A 19164-nucleotide genomic window follows, 5' to 3' on the forward strand; every position below is an offset into this window, starting at 1 on the left:
TGTGGGTGGTCCTTTTGCATAAGTGATCCCACTGAAGCAACTGGGATTACACATGTGTAGACTACAGGTTTCACTGATCAATCCAATATTTCTATACTAGAAGGTGGTGGGGTGGCTAGGAAAAGGGATTCAAGAAAACAAAAAGGAAAATACACCCTGAGGCAGCTAGAAGAAATTTGAGACTTAGTAAAATTTCTGCCTATTATTTTCACTTTCCAGGAATTCCTGAGAGGAACCTAATTTTGGGGAAGTAAATATAACCCCCTGAAATCCTAATGAATGAATGACCACAAGCATTTATCCACTGTCTGTGGGGAAACTGTCTTTAAAGAAATTGCATTTTATCTTCATCTAGGCTTTTTGAGATTGACGTATCCCCTCTCTCTCTCTCTCTCTCTCTCTCTCTCTCTCTCTGTCTGTCTATAGCTCCCCTATGAGCACGGATGTGATTCCCTTGCTCGTGTACACGCATTCACACCAGCTCTCATCAAGGCAGCATGAGTATAAATACCAACCATAGCCTCAGGAGCCCAAGTAGTGACAGCAGAGGCATGGGTTTCAGGCGGGTTTGTACTCGGAACAGCTCAGCCATGCCTCCGATGCCACTACCAGTGATACTGCGATGACCCTCCTATTTGTGCTTGCACTAGCTCAATAAGTACACCTAAGTACGCCCATGTGGCATAGTATCTGAGCACCTCACAATCTTTTAATATATTTATCCTCCCAACACCCCTGTGAGAGAAGGCAATACTAATAGCTCCATTTGATCAATGGGAATCTGAGGCATAGAAAGGCTAAGTGGCTTTCCTACATTAAGTTTGGCAGAGAAGGAAACTCACCCTAGGCCTCCCAGTCCTAGGATAGTGCACGTGGGCCATGGATAAAACCAGCTCATTCAAATAATAACTACAAAATATAAGCCAAACGCTAATAAAAGACAAGAACATTCAGGCTTTTCTCAACAGATAACAGCATGGTTTAGCTGACATCAAATTGTCTACTTCTGAGCTAAAGTAACAAAATGACTGGGTCCTTCCTATAAAGAAAAATATGCTAGTATTCTAAAATATTCACAGCTGATTAGACTCTGTTTTTCTTGTGCATGGGCAAAATAGTTCATTGAGTAGATCCTTACAGATAGGGTGAAGTGCTATAATAAAAAATACTAATGGCTAGGCACAGTGGTGAAACTCATCAGAAACTTTACAGAAACTCACCTGAAACTTTACAGAAAGTCCAGCTGAGGTCCAAGCACCACCTATCCCCTCCATAAGATTACAAACAGGAGTTCTGGTGCATGAGCCTCTCACTGGCCTTCCGCATGGGCTGAATTAAACATGAATTCTTTGATATACCTCTCACTTTTTGAAGCGCATGGCACAAAAAGAGTTGTTAGCATTTTATTCCTTAGCATGTGAACAAATCCCCTGCTCCAGTACCTACAAAACATCATTTTAAATTGAGAAAATGGTGGTAATAGATTTAAATAGCTTTTCTCAGTTGAGCTTACCAGCGGCATACAAAAAGTTTATCCAATGTTTTTGAGATGGTCAAAAGGTATTGTGCAGAGAAAGGTAGGGTTTATAATTGAAAACCCCTGATTTATTTTGTTCAGTTCAGTTGGTAAAATGGATACCTGTCTCATAATGGCAAGTGAAATCAGTTTTTATACAAAATTATATATAAGAAAAATCCAAGTTTGGATCCATAACAATAAAACCTTTCTAACCCACATAACTAATTCTTCTGACAAGCTCTTAAGTAGTGAATTGTAGTCTGAGAAGATATGTTGTGCATCACCTAACTTTATATATAATATAAAACTTTAGATAACATACTAATTGTTGTAAGTCATCAATTGGTTTTTTTCTTCCATGGTCTGCATGAAAGTGTGTAGGTGGCAAGGTAGGATTAACTATTCTAATTTATTGTCTTTGACAAGTCTATGATCCATTCTTGTCTTCTATTCAATTCCTTTTAACACAGCCACCACAATGAGCTGTGTGATCTAACTACTTCTGTTCAATAAATGGCAAATGACACCAGAAGTTAAAAGTAGTTGCTGAGCAACCTGAGCCCTGTTGATTATATAAGCTGGATAATTATTTCCTGTGTTGTGATGAAGCAAGTCAGAGTTAATGTAAGATGTTCATAATTTGACTACTGTTTTTTCTGTAACTTGATTTTTTTTTTTTTTTTTTTTTTTTTTTTTTTGCTGCATACATATGGAATTCTGTCCACTCAGAACTTGTGACTGACAGTAGAAGTTAATTGATTTACCTCAGGGGAAGAATAACATAGTGGAAGCAACATGAGATGCTTTTGTAACACCAACAGACCCTGGTTGTTGGTGAGTAGGATCAAACCTGGGACCTCTGGATCTTAGCTTATGAGCCTCTATTGCATGAGTTAAAAGCCAACTGGCCCTTAGCTAAGGCTGTAGAGCAAACTCCATTTAAAAAAGTTATATAATAAATCTCTCTTTCCCCCCCACCCGGGATAGAACACCACACCCAGGAGGTATGTGGGTTACACTTTGCCACAGCAGACTGGAGGCTTTGATTTCACCTTTCTGTTTCCCTCCATTACCTTCTTTGCTTACTTATGTTTCACAGTGGAGGTGACTTCCTGTTCATTCTTAAGCGGTGAATCAAGTAGAACTGAGCAGATTTTCTGGATAAGTTTGTGTGTGGCTCAAAGGTGGTGAGTACAAGCTGAGGGGAGAATGCTAGAAGGCAAGAGTCATGAATTCATTGCATCTAACTTGTAACTGTGTAACTGCAGAGTTAGAGTATCTCTTTCCCTGGATGGTGAGGCTACTCCCATCTCAGGATGTATTAGTCATCAGGTCTGTGGAAGTGCATTCAGCAATAATAAGTCAGAGTCTTCTGGAACTATACATACTCATATGATACAAATTATTCCTGCAAAATCAAGGATCATCACAAAATGAACAGATGTATGTACTTTGATTATTATACAGCCAATCAGTTTTAGGATGCTCTTCAGATTTAGAGGAAATTTTAATGAGATGTGCATTTTTAAAAGCTCTCTCACTGCTAGACATGTTAGTATTTGCATACACAATTAACTTATTCTTGGCCATATAGATTTTCACGTTTTTGTGAGAATTGAACCTTTTGCAATAAGCTGCTTTGAAGTTTTATTTAATGGACTTTTCTCCACTTGAAATTATCCAATTTGTCTTTTAATTGCTCTGTTGGAATAAAGTTTATTTTGAGTGATGTCCTTGTATTCCAATAAGGAGGCTTTTGAGGGGGTGGGGAAGGAGTGTCTCTTAACCGAGGAGAAAGGAGAGCAATTTCCTTTCAACGAACTTCTGGCTCTTCATCTCACTGTCTTTTTTTAATGTGTGCCATTTTTACAGAGATGCCAGTGGAGCTAGTTCCCGGGTAGACATGATAGGTACTACTATTGCCTGTCTTCCTTTCCTTCCTATCTCCAATTTATTTTTCTCTCTTCTTTGCTTTTCCTTGCCATTTTGCAATGTACCAACTCATAGTTGGGTGGTGGGATAACATCACAAGTCAGTCTCTGGTAAATATAGGGCTATACAGGAATACGTTGATTCCTGTAATAAGTCAACTAGTTCTCACAGTCCTCTTCGTTACCTTCTTTATTTTCTGCTCACCTTTTCTTATTCCTGTTCTTTTCTCCCCATGCCCTTGTCTATAGCCTATGGGTGAAATCCTAGCTCCACTGAAATCAGTGGCAAAATTCCCGGATACTCTATATCTGTATCCAATGCACAAACTAGTGTCAGCCCTGTGTTAAAAACAAGATCTCAAAAACTGGAAACTCAACTAACTCTGTCCTTTTCTTCTTTTTCCTTTAAAATATGGTTTCCCTTTATATTGTTATAAACCACTGGTCAGTATTACAACATAAACTAGCGCATAGATTGGAATTTTTTGTACAGCTTTCCATGATGTTGATGATCTTGTTCAAACTATTATATGTAGGGCTGTTCTAAATAGTAGATAATGTTCCTGAACTGTTTGCATGGGCACACGTATACATATGTGTACACACATACATATAGTGTCACTGTAGCATTTTGTATTTGATTCATTTGTATGTATAGTATCCTTCATAATATTTCTAGTTTGTGGTTACCATGTTGGCAGCAACTGCTCTGCAGCACTGATTTTTGAGATTCAATGTCTTTGTGGATAGTAGACATCCCCAAAGACAAGAAAGTAATGCAGATTCTAGTGAAACTATGGTATAGGGCTTTGGCAAAGGCTAGTGACTGGAGGAAGTGTAAAAATATGCCAAAATAGGTTGTGTTACCTATGCTACTTAAGTCGGGTTTTTTATAATGTAGATTAATTGTGAAGTGTTGTTCTCCCCTTCTCTATGAATAAGAAGTGATTTTTTTTCAGTCATGATGAATGTTTGCTGTCACTCATAAACAAAGTGAAATGCTAAATGTAATCAAGCAAGGCTTTGAAGTCCTTTTTGGTTTTTCCTTTTAATTTTTATACATACAAAGGGTGAGTGTGAGAGATTTGATGCTAGAATTCAGATTTATCTTCCTATTTTAATGTTTTAAGTGTTTCCATTAAGTAAAATATTACCACGTAATGGATAATATGATGATGGGCACCACCCTAAAAACATAGATGGGGGAATAATCCTCAGGGGCAACTTTCTAATGTGTAATTTTATGTCTGCACATCTATTTCTAAGAGCTAATCATTCATACTTTCCATTTGGTGGGAGAGTATCACAGAAAGGTGGAAATCAGAAACATGTAAACTCTCTCTGATGCCTGTGGAAGGAAATGAGTACACAAGCTAATGCTTTTTTTTCACCGGTTCACTATCACCATTGAAATTGACAGAGCAAAAACTCTGCAAGTGTAGACATAGCTTTAGATGTCTGCAGCAACTTAAAAGTGCATCATATTATGTAGGTGACAAATAATTTGGGTGTTCCTTGACTAATCAGCATCCTGAACAGACACCAATAAATCATGATTACTAATACGATTAGAACTGAGCACACCAGACTTCTCTATTTTTAATATGCCCAAACATTTAATACGGAAGACATCGGAAAATATTCTTAAGCATTTTATATCAATTAAGAAACCCTCTGGCTTTAGAATTATGTATTGCCTGAGATCAGCAAGAGCTTTCTTTCTATTTTCAATTTAAATACAAATTGGTGTAATTGTATTGGCAGTCCCGTTAGCATGGCCACAGCTTGGAAAGCATCTGAAACGTTTCATTTAAGGACAGTGAATTTTCACTTTTCCCTTACCTCTCTTCACACCCAGGTTCTGAGATCCTCAGCTCATATCAGAAAGAAAAGAGTATTAGTTTTGAAAATGTTGTTCTCAAATTACCTCCTTCCCTTTCTGAAAAGTGACAGCTCTGAAAGAGTTGCAGAAAGAATGACAGCTATTCTGATTAAAAACAGAAGTTAAATGACATATCCAACTAGCTCTAGGCATTGCAGAATCCTGAAAGAGCCTAGACTGCAGGGCTGAGCAGCTCTGGTAAATAATATTGGTGGTTCATGGCAATGCTTGCTGTGTACAAACATATTGTTAATCTCTTTGAGACAGATTCCATTGTGATGGTGCAAAGCTAGGTAATGAAAGCATACTAAGAAACATGCACTGAGTCTGCTGAGATTTAATTGTTTGGGGCAGTAGGAAGGGATATGCCAGCTGCAAGTAGACAAGAACAGAACTCCCTTAGCAGGAGTGAAGGAGATATTTACTATCTGGTTGTACTTATGTCAGGTCTGAAAAAACTACACACATTAGGGTTGCCAACTTTCTAATCACACAAACCCAAACACCCTTGCCCCATCCCTTGTCCCACCCTGCCCGAGGCTCAACCCCGCCCCTTGTTCATGCCATCCCCCCTCCCTCTGTTGCTCGCTCTTGCCCATCCTCGCTCACTCGCTCATTTTCACTGGGTTGGGGTGTGAGAGGGGGAGGGCTCCGGCTGGGGGTGCAGGCTCTAGATGGGGACAGAAGTGAGGGGTTCAGGATGTGGGAGGGGGTGTGGGCTCCAGTTGGAGGTGCATGCTCCGGGGTGGGGCCAGGAATGAGGGGTTTGGCATGCAGGAGGGAGTTCCAAGCTGGGGTAGAGGGTTGGAGCATGGGAGGGGGTTTGGGGTGCAGGCTCCAGGAGGGAGTTTGGGTGTGGGAGGGGCCTCAGGGCTAGGGCAGGAGGGTTGCGCGTGGGAAGGGGTGTGGGCTCCAGGCTGCGCTTACCTCAGGTGGCTCCCTGGAAGCAGCAACATATCCCTCGGCTCCTAGGCAGAGGCGTGGCCAGGTGGCTCTATGCACTGCCTCCACCCACAGGTGCTGCCCTCGCAACTCCCATTGGTCACAGTTCCCAGCCAATGGGAGCTGCGGCGCCAGTGTGCGGTGTGATGCAGTCACAGAGAACAGCTTATTCAAAATGTTTGTTGTTCCATATGACTATTACAGAGAAGGAAAGGGTTAAACAAAAGGCCTATATACACATTATCTTACCTAAACTTTAGCCTTTGCTTGCAAGTTTAGGTAGGCCTTGCTTTGTCGCAGACATCCTCACTGCCTCTGCCTCTGTTTGACCCATCAGTGTTTTTTCCTATAGTTCATAGGCTGTCCCTTTATTGATTTTTAGAATCCCTTTGTTTGTCCTGCAATTCTTGAACCTGCTCAGTGAGGTTTGTGTCACTGATCGGGGGTTGGAGGTACACTTCCACCAATGGATTAATAGTTGTTCTTTTGAGAACTAGCAATTCAGTTAGTCTATTGTCTGCCTTCCTGGGGATGTATACAAACCTCCCAGGATTGAGTTAACTCTTTTTCCTCCCTCATGAAGCAGACAAATGTGCACACGCTATTTACTTACCATTTTCCCCCAACTTCTTCAGACATAGTTACATGCAGAGAAACTAACATTGAATATAGAATGGAAAAACTTCACAGTTAAGATAACTAACATTTAACAATCCAGCCCACCAGTCTCAACAGGCCACTAGTTTGTCCTGCATATTCTTTAAGACCCTGTGCATAACTACCAAATGATTTATTATTTTGTATGTGTGTGCGTTATCCTCTCATCTAAACAAATATAGTAGAGATCTTCTATATCTCTTAAGACAATATTCTGAGATGGTCATATTCTTGCAGAGATAATTACTGTTCTGACTGTGAAAATGCTGTTTTGAAAAGATGTTTTTCATTTGGTCCTAGAGGCTGAAAGATTTGTTGTGGTTCTAATCTCATCAGGAAGGGAATTCTCGTCATTGGGCCACCTGCTAAATAAGCGCTGTCTCTTGCTTCCATGATTCTCATTCATTTTATAGACTGCTTCGTGGTACTTGATGAGCAAAGCAGCTGTGGCAGGGCATAGCAATAAAAGAAGAGTTGATCCCGGAGATAGACTGGGCCTATTCTATTGAAGGCCTTGAAAGCAATACAAAGAGCTTGATTTTGATCCATCACTGAACAGAGCCAGTGCAGTGACTGGAATGTCAGTGTGATGTGTTTGTATTGATCTGAGCTGCTTTGCAGGCATGCTACAGCACATTAAAGCAACATAAGGGATTTTTTAAATGCTGTTACCACTGATTACTAGGTTACTACACTGCAGTAATTGAACCTGGAGATCATAAAAGTGTTGATCACTGTGGCTCGGTTTGAGTCTGGAAGCATAGGGCAGTCTTTAGGCAACTGAAAATGAAAACCTGAAAAATTTTACTATTTGGGTATCTGGTAAGAATAATGATGAGTCCAAACTTCACCCAAGACTGTGTCATCTATACAGTCAAAGGAGTTCTGTTCTTTGGAATATTTCCCTCAGTCTACTAACATGACTTTTGTGGCACTTTAGTGATAGCTTTGTGTTGAGGATAATGCCCCTTCCGAAAGGAAGCCCTGGGGGAAGGTATTGTAGCAATGAGACAATATATCTCTTAGAGCTTTTCTTAACAGGTACTGCATTGTAAATAGGAGATGCCTGCTCTGTAGCCCCACCTTCTGGCCAAGTGTGGCTCTGCTGAGGCCTGCCTCCATTTCCCCCTTAATGGGGGCAGCAGTGGGTTTGCTGTAACAGCACAGACAAGGAGAAGCCAAACACTCCAACATAACTGTCTGTACTTAGTAAAGTCCCCTGAAAGGCTCACTTGAACAAGGCTCTTACCTCAGAACCTAGTTTGAGCTACTTAAAATGTAAGTCCCCAAACAAAAAGCCCCTGGGTGTGGTCAACCAGTCCATAGGGAGCTGAGCCAGAGATCCCCTTCCGCACAGCTGACGAGGGTTTCAACTCTCCACACCTGACCTGCTTTGCTTCCTCTTACCCTTTTTTTAAATAGGGCAGTCTCAGATAGATCAGAGAGCTTCCTTGATAACATGCAGGTGGTTCTGACAGTGGCTCCTGGACCAACCTTAAAAGGTAGCACACACTCTTATGTGTGCTCTCCCCAGTGCAGCTGGCTAGCTCTACAGGCTAGAAAGTGGGAGTGGGGCTCCACAGACATTATTTCCTGCCTTTTCAAGTGAGTGGCAGCCCCTGTAATCCTTCCCCACATTTCCCAAATCTATCCCCAGAATGTCAGGTTTCTCTAGATACTGTAGAAGTGCAAGGCTGTGAAAGAGAAGTTGGCTTGTGATCTCGATTAATCTTTTGTATAGGTTGGTGATATAAGGAGAATTTGTGACTTTTTAAACTGTCTTTTGTTTTACTTAAAAGATTTAATGTAGGGTGCTGGCCTGTCCCCTCAGCCCAAAAAGGAGCAACACGACACAGAGTGTCTTTTTTCCTCAGGATGTCAGTTTTATTTCTCTTTTATATAATGTTGAAAAACAACAGTCATCCCTTCTTCCTAACCTAGGGTCTTCTGGAGGGGCCTATTTTATTTTTTTTAGAGTTCACTCACTGCCTCAGGGCCTGCCACAAAAACCAACCTGCTTTTGTAGTTCTCCACCCCAGAGTCTCTTGCAGGCTTTTATAATCACCCCATCCCCAGCTGATCAGTTTCAGATGGGAGGTTGTTAATTATCACAGGTGAGGCTGGGTCCATCTCCCCTTAAAGGGCCTGCCGCCCAGTGACAGTGGACAAAGGCTACTTTTCAAACATATCCCTATTTGCAGGCTTTCATTTAAATAAAGTCACTAAAAATTCCAAACAGATCTTCACTCTCCAGCAGTTATAGTCATGAAACCAATCATAACAGGTAACGAATAAGCTGATATTTCTTTTCTCCTCTTAATAAGAGAACCAGGGTGGACTCTGTTTAGCTACTTAAGTCCCCTACTTCGATTCAGAAAATTCCTGCCAAACTCTGTAGGCACCTAAACTCACTCAACACCTAAGTTTTTGCTTGTGTACTGCTGCTTCCCTGTAGGCATTTGGATGTCTTTCTCCTCCCTAAGCCCCAGAGCAATTCACAAACCTGGGGAAGACAAACATTTATCTTCCCATCTGATAGGTGCCCTCTGAGCACACCACCTGGATTGGGCCCCATTTAAAAGCCAGCTGGAGGAAGGGGGAGGTAGTGGTGTCCACCTTATAAGTCTTAGCCCAGGGATTAGAGCTGACCACAGTTCTACAGTTATTCTTACACTCTGGCCCAGCCACTCTTTCTTTGAGTGGTTGGGTGAGAGAGAATGAATGACGATAGAACAGTGGGCAGTGGTTGAGGCATGCACCCGTGGAGCAGGACACCCTGCTCCAGTGTCTCTGATTATTTACCCAGAGCAAAAAGCTTCAAGAGAAGAGCATGATGGGGCCCTTTTCTCATAGCTCCATGGCTAGAGCACTCTTCTGAGAGGTGGACAGACCTCAGTTCAAATCCTTTCTCTCCTCTGCACGGAGAGGCAATTAAATCTGTGTCTCCAATATCCCAGGTGAGTACTCTAATCACTGGGCTAAGAGTTATGTGGGCACCACCTGCTCCTCTGGCCATTTTGTATGAAGCAAGGCAGGTGACTAACTCATCATTCCCACAAGAAACTACATAGGCGTCTAAGAAGGATTTCCATTTATGGATCACTAGCGGAACTAGTTCCCATCTCTGAGAATGGGGCAGGCTTAGCGTGTTGGCATCTCCCATAGTTGAGCTTAGGCAGGGAGCTGCCTAGAATGCTGTCTTTTGTGGATTGCGTTCTTAGGCACCTGTCTCGCCACATTCATTGCACAGGGAGATGAGGTGCCTAACACAGCTTTGTGGATTGCAGTTTTGTTCCTGTGATGCTTTTTTCTAGGCACCCAAAAGTTAGGCATTGTGACTCAGAATTGCCATGCCTATGTCCCTTTCTTGATTCCACCCCCAGATATTGGAACATAGTTTCAATAAATCTTCAGTGTTTAATCCACAAAATTAAAACTATTTCTTCAAATATTTTATGCACTCACATGATTACTCCTCTCCCAAAGCACAGCTTACCATACATATAAAATGACTTAGCTAAACTTTTGAAGGAATATCACTTGAATCCATCCAATTGTACATATGATTGTTGAGATTTGTAAATGGTGGTGCTTTTCATTTGTCACACTACCTTTCTTCCTATTAATAAGCAATTTCCAAATGCTGCTCTGTGGTGTTAACAAGTAGTTTGAACGATTATCTACTTACTGCAAAGTTAGCCAAAATGAATAGCAAAATAATTCAAATTTTTCAAAGTTGAGTAACTATATTACTTTTCATAAGTATTAAGACAAAGGAATCATCAACTGGCAGAAGTTTACTCTGACCCCTTTAACAATCCCAAATACAGTGGGTAAAACTCTGGCACCACTGAAGTCAATGGTAAAATTCCCATGAACGTCAATGTACCTAGGATTTCACCAAATGCGTCTTTTAAAAAATGTATTTTTCTTATTTCAGATTCCTTTTGTTACACTTTGACTGTAATTAGTTTCATTTAGAACAGTAATTGTCTAGTTAAGTGAATACAAAATTCAAGAATCTAAGGAGCAGACCAATGATTAGAATGAAGAACCTGGACAGTAATGTACGGTTATTGTAAAATGCAGCAATATAGTTAGTAGTTTCCTTTTAACTTAATTACTATGGCAGGTCACAATTTTATACAATATACCCTTAAACTAATTTAAAGTTGTTTTCATCTATTATCGAAATAGCTTCTTTCATTGGCAAGGGATTATTAATGCTCTCTAAGCAGTGACTGCCTTAATTAGTTGAACCTGTGGAGTAGACAGTATAATTTTCCTGTGAAACTCTTCATTAGAAAGCTGTCTTCTTACAGTACAAAATATACACAGCAGAAAGATGCATCAGGAGCAAATGAACTGCCGTTGTCCCAGCTTCTGCTTTATTTGTTGTAAACTTTCCTTCCTCATACATCTTGGTGGCAAAAATGTGCTGAATTTAATGTATTCTTCGTATTTCTAGCATCCAGAAGGAAAGAGCTTAAGAGTAATAGCAGTTTAAGACTAGTGAATCGAATTCCATGAGCTCAGACTCCACCAAACACTGAAGGAATTTCTGAGAGAAAGTTCAGTAAAGTCCCCCTTATTTCATTGGGATTTTTTTGTTCTACCTTTTATGCAAGGTGGGAATGTTGACTGTGGAATGTTTAATATACTTATTAGATGCTACCAAAGAGAGAAACTTTTTATTTAATTTAAGACTGCGTAATCTTGCTTTCCTCAGGGACAGAGAGATAAGGAAGCTACAGGAATCATGAGAGTTACTTATTGGACAAGTAAACCTAGAGTTGATAGAATTAATGTTATGGAAAAAGTCAGTTTCAGTTAATATATTGGAAGACTGTGGTAACCACCATTCTATCAAATTTGGAATGGAACGTGGTCTGAAGACTATTTACAAGTATGAACTGATGGCTGGCTTGCAGTTTATGGACACCTATTCATATGATATCAAATTGCATTCCTTTTTTGAGTAATATTAGTTTTATATAATAGGATAGTTCATTTAAATTATCATTTTGTCACTGCATATTTATTGGTCATGTTCAGGTAAACTAGATTATTATTAATCCTGAATGAAATTTATTTTTTGTTTGCCAGGCATTCCTCTCTTGTCTTCCACCTGAAAATAATCCCATTGTTCAAGGCTGGTATACATATAAAAATAAAATAAGAGTTCAAGTATTATAGCCACCTGGTCTAAATGAACCATGGCTTTCAAATGCCTGAAATTTTCCTGTAGTAAAACTCACAAATCAATAATAATTGAAAAGTCTCCTTTGGCATAAATCATTGGTTGTTTTTTGTATGGCAAAAGGCATTTGTATTTGATGTATAAGTACCTGGGATAAAAGTCCACACAGGAATAGCTAAAGATGCCGTGTAGTACCCTTGCTCAGAGTCATTGATGGTTAAAGCCCAGTCCTTTAGGTCTAGTTGTTGGAGCTCTGAGGTTCCTTTAATGTTGCAGAATAGCTGCACAATGGGAGGGTAGACTACCAGGCTCACCTTTTCTAGTCCATGTGAACTTGATGAGCTACCTGAACTAGGGTTTTCCTGGGGTAAAGGAGTAGAGAAGGAAAAGGAGAGTGTTAAGCTGCCTGTCTGGTATGAGGCTCGAGAGAGGGTATAAGGCAGCTACTTCTGGGATCAGAGCAGAGGTTCTTTACCTGAGGTTTCTGCAAGGACTTTTCTGTGTGGTTCTTGTTTCCACCCCTGTTCAAGGAAATGGGAGTTGTGTACAGTTAGTAAACGAACACATTACACTAAGAAAAGACATAAGTCTTTATCACTGAATTCTGCTCCAAATGGGAATCTGACTGACAAGCCTTTGAAAATCTGCTACAACAGAAAATTAAATTGAAGAATAACCTGTAGCATAACTAAACAGCAAGATTCTTTGCTACCAAATGTTATCTGAGTTCAGGAGTTTATCAGGATTTAAATATAAACTAATGTTTTATATGGATGATGGGAACAGCCACAGTTACATTATGTAGGATAAAAATATAGAGTATATAGATCCTCCTAAAAGCATAATCTGACCACTAATTGCCTGGGTATAAGTAGAAGGTGCCCCAGGTAGTTTATTGTACAATTATCCATTATGAGGCTTCTTGAGCCTTCCTCTGAAACATTTGGCACTGACCATTGTTGAATACAGGGTATTAGATGTTCCCTGGGCCTGATCTGATGAGTCACTTCCTGAGCTCCTATATTGTTCTGTGAGCTCTGTGTATTCCGTTCTATATAACAAATAGGTTCCTGCCCCAGGAGGCTGCAATCTAAGATGGACACGCAGCAGTTTAGGTCAGGTCTACATTACAAACTTGTAAGCATAGCTGTGTTAGTCAGGGGTGTACTGAGGTGTGATTTGGCAACACCTGTGCCAACAGAAGCATCTCATGTTGACGTAAAATCTTTTTTGCTTATTTTGTTGGGGAAGTGGTATAAGCTATACTGACAAAAGTACTTTCCTGATATAAGCTTGAAATAAATGTATATGGTAGGAGTAAGTTATTGAAGGGATGTGGCTTGTTTGAAGCAGGGAAAACAGAATGTTTTTGGTGGTAGCAATTTGGTAAGTTTTCTGCGAGCGGGGAGGTCTCACTGTGCAGTAGCAATCTTAGGCCCCAGTTCAGGAAAGCTGTCCATCCCTATTAAGAACAGCCCTAACGATGTGCTTTAAACACATCTGTACTCTCCAGAGCTAACACGTTACTGATTTAACAGCATAGGTCCAGATCCTCAGCTGGTATACATCAGTATAGCTCTACTGCAGTCAATGGAAATCTGCTAAACTACACCAGCAGAGGATCTACCTGTAGCGGTTACTGAAGTCCATATTCAGGAGCCATAAAGGAATCAAGGGTAGCTCATATACTTTTAAACTGTAGAACCTGGCTTTGTGCTGAGTTTGTAATATAAGCCAGGATATCATAGTTATCCCCTACTCTTTAGAAAATACCATGGGATTTTTTAACTTTTTATCTAGACAGTCTGCAGAAACCTTAATTTAATGTTTGATCTAAAGGCACCTGTAAGTGCTGTGTGTAATTGCACTGTGTGTATAGCTTTTCATGAGCTATAACCCCAAGTCTGGATATGGGACGTATACTCGCAGCATTATGACCAAAAGGTAAGTGCTAATTTACTCTGTGTGTGTGTATGTGTGCACACACATGTACACCAGGTACTTTGTTTGAACAAACATGGGAAACAGCTGATGTGCTTGAGATGAGTATTAAGATCTAAACCTGGCTTTGGATTTTTAGATGCTCTTTGATTCCTCCTTTTGCTAGAGATGCTCTATCAAATGTCATCTTAATATTAAGAAAAATGCAGTGTGCATACTATAGAAATGTTAACATTTTTTTTTAAAGGCAAGATGAGGAATTTGTCAAGTGTGTGTTAATTCTGTTTTATTAAACTGTGTATTTTAAGATTCTTTGCCTCTGTTCTGTTGATAAAAGCCTATGGAAAATAGTGCAATTATATTCTGACATGGAGTTTTCAAAGTCAGAATATATTTCTGTAAGTGAATGAACATCCAATTTAAAAAGAGATTTTGTTTGAAACCTGTGCAGTCTTTTTAAAAACTTTTTAATTTAATTTAATTGACAAAATTGGTCTTCAATAGATGGTGTCATAAGTCAATGGAAGAATTTGGCACTGGCTAAATGTATTGTAATTTGTCTGACTCAGGCAACTGTAGCTTAACCTCCTACAGGATCCTAGGTGACTAACTATCAGCTGTCTCTCCAGATGGCAAAGACATTTCAGGAAGATGACATGCTGGTTTATGAAGTGGAAATGACTGTTAACAATACACAATGTTGGATTTAGCATAGGTACTAAGGCTAGAAAAATTGAAAAAATATGCCACTAAGAGCCCTTCTAGAAAAAGACCAAACTCTCTAATCCAGGAAGAACAGCTTAACCAAGATCTACCAGTGCATTCAGATACCTTTCAAATATTCTCTATCAGCAGCAAGGAAGCTGAATTATGAACAGAACTATGGACTCCAGTCTGTGGCTCCAAGGTTCAATTACTTTGTGTGAGCTTTGAATGCAGTAGAAGTTTGTCCAAATGATCTTGCATATTTGCACTGGGAGAATGCTTCTTTTTTTTTTTTTTTTTTTTTTTAAAAAAACACAGACTTTTAAATGTCAAGTATGGTCAGATGCAACCCAAAACCATGTATAGCACCTCCAAGTGTCAATCTGTGTGCATACAGCACACATCTTTCATATTGCTAACAGTAAACAGGATGGTACATGACCTTATAACTGGCTTATGTCACACTACATATTTCATTATCTTAATGCCCTTCTAAACTTCTCCAAATCTTTCCCAGTTTTGGAAAGTGCCATATAATCTGGACATTTTATCTTTATTGTAATGTTTCAAATGAAACTGTGAACTAAAAGTATTCTTACAACTAAGGATCTCTCCTTTGCTGATACTAATTATATGGATTCTACTATGGTTTGTAGAAATTTTACTTATACAAAAGTATTTTTGGTTAGTGGAATTGAATTGTATATAGTATCAAATGCTCATAATGAGGTAGTTTTTTCTGGTGTGAGAGACTTTGAGCAAGTCTGTTGTTCTCTCTTTCATCACTTTCCTGATCTGTTTTACAGATGGGGACACAGACAAATGAATCACAGGCACATGCGAGGGATTTAAGCAGCAGGCTGCAACTTTAATAAACACTGGTATGCATCTCAGATACATTTAACTGGTTCCATTGCAGAGTTACAGGGTTATCACCAATAATACAAGGTAGAGCAGCTTAGACCCCCACTAGGACCCACTCCTGAATCCTCTCTTGTCATAGTGTGTGGAGGAGGGGGATAAAGGTTACCAAGGGGGGAGCTTCAGTCCTTGAAGACTTGAGGTCTCCCCTTCTCCTATAGGCAGGGCTGGCTCCAGGCACCAGCGAAGGAAGCAGGTGCCTGGTGCAGCCAATGGAAAGGGGCGGCACTCCGTGCATTATGGGGGCGGTACATCCAGATCTTCGGCGGTGAGTCCTCCATTCCCTCTCTTCCTCTTTGGCGGCAATTCGGCTGCAGCTCAATTGGGTTTTTCTTTTCTTTTTTTTTTCTTTCTTCGCCGCTTGGGGGTGGCAAAAAAGCTGGAGCCGGCCCTGCCTATAGGCTCATGATTCACCAGCAGAATGCTTGGTCTCATTTACCTCAGAAGCTGGCCCTCTTAGCCCTTAACTCTACTGGACACTGGCTGCAAGTTGCAACAAGCTAAACAGTTTTACCTTACCCAATACTGAACTTCCAGGTCCTATTGCAGGCAATCCAAATGTGCCTCCATGATGCTGTGACAAAAGTGGATAAAAACCACTAGAAGTCTCCTAGTTTGGTCCAATGGGACCCTGAACCTCAAAAAAACTGATCAGTCATACCCGCAGGCCCTAAAAAACACAGATCCTACTCTACATCTAGGGGCAGGTAACAGGAGGAAGAGGCTTTTGAACAGTTTGTGAGAGTTTAAATAGGTGGTAGCAGGGGACAGGGGTGTACAAGGAGACACAGTTGGCTAATCTTGTCTCCAAGCCAATTAGAAGGTGGCGGACAGGTAGCTTCTGTCTTGCTATACATGCTGACTTGTCATCCCCCTGCTCCCCCCAGTCTTTCCTGGCATTGTTTCATTCCATGCAATCTGTTCAAGATCTCCTCCCATTGACTGCAGGGAAGGGGGAGCATTCTGATAATATTCTATTATTAAAATAGATACTCAGATCACATTTTATAATTTATTCCTTTACCTGCTTTTCAACATTTATTGGTACGGGGGCTTTCTTCCCATCTGTTCACACTGCTTCTCTTGGGCCTTGTCTACACTCAGAATTGCATCACTTTGACCCAAGGTAAAATCCCTGTGTGGACACATTTAATTTGATTTAAAACTGGCTTATATTGTTTTATCTTAAATTTGATTCCTTACTCAGTTATGCTATAGCAATATAAAGCAGGATTAAGCTGATTTTAGGTGTCCATAAACATTTTGCACTGGTTTAATTAAATCATTTAGTTTAATCAGTACAGCTTTGTGTGTAGATGAAGAGTAAAATTTTCAGAAGTGACTAAGTCCCACTGAAAGTCAATGAGACTGATGTGCCTAAATCCCTTTTGAAAGTATAAGCATTTGAGTACATATGAAAGAACTTTTTTAATTATTTATTTTATGAAGTAGTTACATTTGATTATATAATTTTAAAGTATTTAATATTCTAGCTATGTGAATATATGTATAAAATGTCATGGCTTTAGATTGATCTTTGGTAACTAAAATTTGGAGTGGATAAAACTTTTTTTTCAAAAAAGTCAGTTATATAAGTAGAACTTTTTTTGTCTAATTTTGGCACAGTGTGCAAAGTTTGTTTGTACTGAAGTCAGTGGAAGTACTCTAGATTTGCAGCAGTGGGCCCATAGAAAATAAATGATCTGAGGCAAAGAGTGGTCCAAATTCTGCTTTTCGTTACACCTGTGTAAATCTAGAAAACGTCCATTGTAGTTGATACCTGTATCATTTTGTTTTATACACATTAAACAAGCTGATGACACTCAAATGATTAATAATGAAGTTGGGTGTGATCCTCCATCTATACTTAGGTAAAACTCCCATTGAAGGGCGTAAGAGCCAAGGATGTGAGAATGTCTATTAGTAGTTTAACTTCATGTTGCTAGTTGCTATATAGAGTGTGGAAAAGTAGTAAAATTGTTAGGTAAAATAAAAGGCTGTGTCACATTCCTAAGAGTATACTGCTCTCCTTACGTCACTCTGAGTAAAAGCATTTTAGTTGTTGTATTCTGAACAAAAGCACTTATATAGTAACAGTTTTTAATCTCTAAAAAATTGTAGTCCATCCAATAAGCAATAAATAATTTTAAATACTTTCACTTATTTTGATCACTTGGTTTCACATCTTAGTTCTCTCTTAGCAGTTGACAGTCATGCAAAGTACAAAAACGAGTTTGGGTTTTTTTTTTTTTAAACTAAATGTGTCCAACACTCATGAATAAGATTGTTTCCTCATGATTGACTGTCTGCTGACAAATGCACTTAACTGCTATCAGGCCAATTTCACATTGCTTTTCAATTCATACTGAGTTACAGAACATTAAAAGCAACCTAATTCCATTTAATATTGTTTCATGAATTTCTAGCAGTCCTGTTGCACTTTCTAAAAAAAACTAGGGCTGTCGATAAATCGCAGTTAACTCTCGCGATTAACTAAAAAAAATTAATCACAATGAATCGCACTGTTAAACAATAAAATACCAATTGAAATTTAGTAAATATTTTTGGATGTTTTTCTACATTTTTCAAATATATTGATTTCTGTTACAACACAGAATACAAGTGTACAGTGCTCACTTTATATTATTTTTATTACAAATATTTGCACTGTAAAAATGATAAACAAAAGAAATAGTATTTTTCAATTCACATCATACAAGTACAGTAGTGCAATCACTTTATCTTTAAAGTGTAACTTACAAATGTAGTTTTTTTTGTTACATTACTGCACTCAAAAACAAAACAATTTAAAACTTTAGCACCTACAAGTCCACTCAGTTCTACTTCTTGTTCAGCCAATCGCTAAGACAAACACGTCTGTTTACATTTATGGGAGATACTGCTGGCTGCTTCTTATTTACAATGTCCCCTGAAAGTGAGAACAGGCGTTCGCATGGCACTTTTGTAGCCGGTGTTGCAAGGTATTTATGTGCCAGATATGCTAAACATTCATATGCCCCTTTGTGCTTCAGCCACCATTCCAGAGGACATGCTTCCATGCTGAGGACGCTCGTTTAAAAAAAAAAAAAAGTGTTAATTAAATTTGTGACTGAACTCCTTTGGGGAGAATTGTATGTCTACTGTTCTTTTCACCTGCATGCTGCCATAGATTTCGTGTTCTTGCAGTCTCGGATGATGACTCAGCACATCTTCATTTTAAGAACACTTTCACAGCAGATTTGACAAAATGCAAAGAAGGTACCTGTTAGGGTTCCCTCCCCACTTTGATCTCTAGGATACAGATGTGGGGCCCCACATGAAAGACCCCCTGAGCTTATTTCTACCAGCTTAGGTTAAAAACTTCCCAAGGCCCAAATTCTCCCTTGTACCTTGGATTAGGTAACACTGCCACCATCAAGTGATTTAGACAAACTCAAGGAAAGGATCACTTGGAGTTCCTACTCCA

At 39.5% G+C, this 19164-nt stretch overlaps 1 long non-coding RNA gene across 1 annotated transcript in view; it reads left to right on the forward strand.

Annotated features, from left to right (window-relative positions):
- The window catches only part of LOC144267574 (uncharacterized), a 30264-nt gene extending 14606 nt beyond the window's left edge, over nt 1-15658 (forward strand). Inside the window, exon 3 of the long non-coding RNA XR_013346637.1 lies at nt 15584-15658. This is a non-coding gene — a long non-coding RNA (uncharacterized LOC144267574). The remainder of the gene's footprint in view (nt 1-15583) is intronic.
- Nucleotides 15659-19164: the final 3506 nt, after the last annotated feature.

Source organism: Eretmochelys imbricata, chromosome 7, assembly GCF_965152235.1.
Source record: "Eretmochelys imbricata isolate rEreImb1 chromosome 7, rEreImb1.hap1, whole genome shotgun sequence".
Taxonomy (NCBI): Eukaryota; Metazoa; Chordata; order Testudines; family Cheloniidae; genus Eretmochelys; species Eretmochelys imbricata.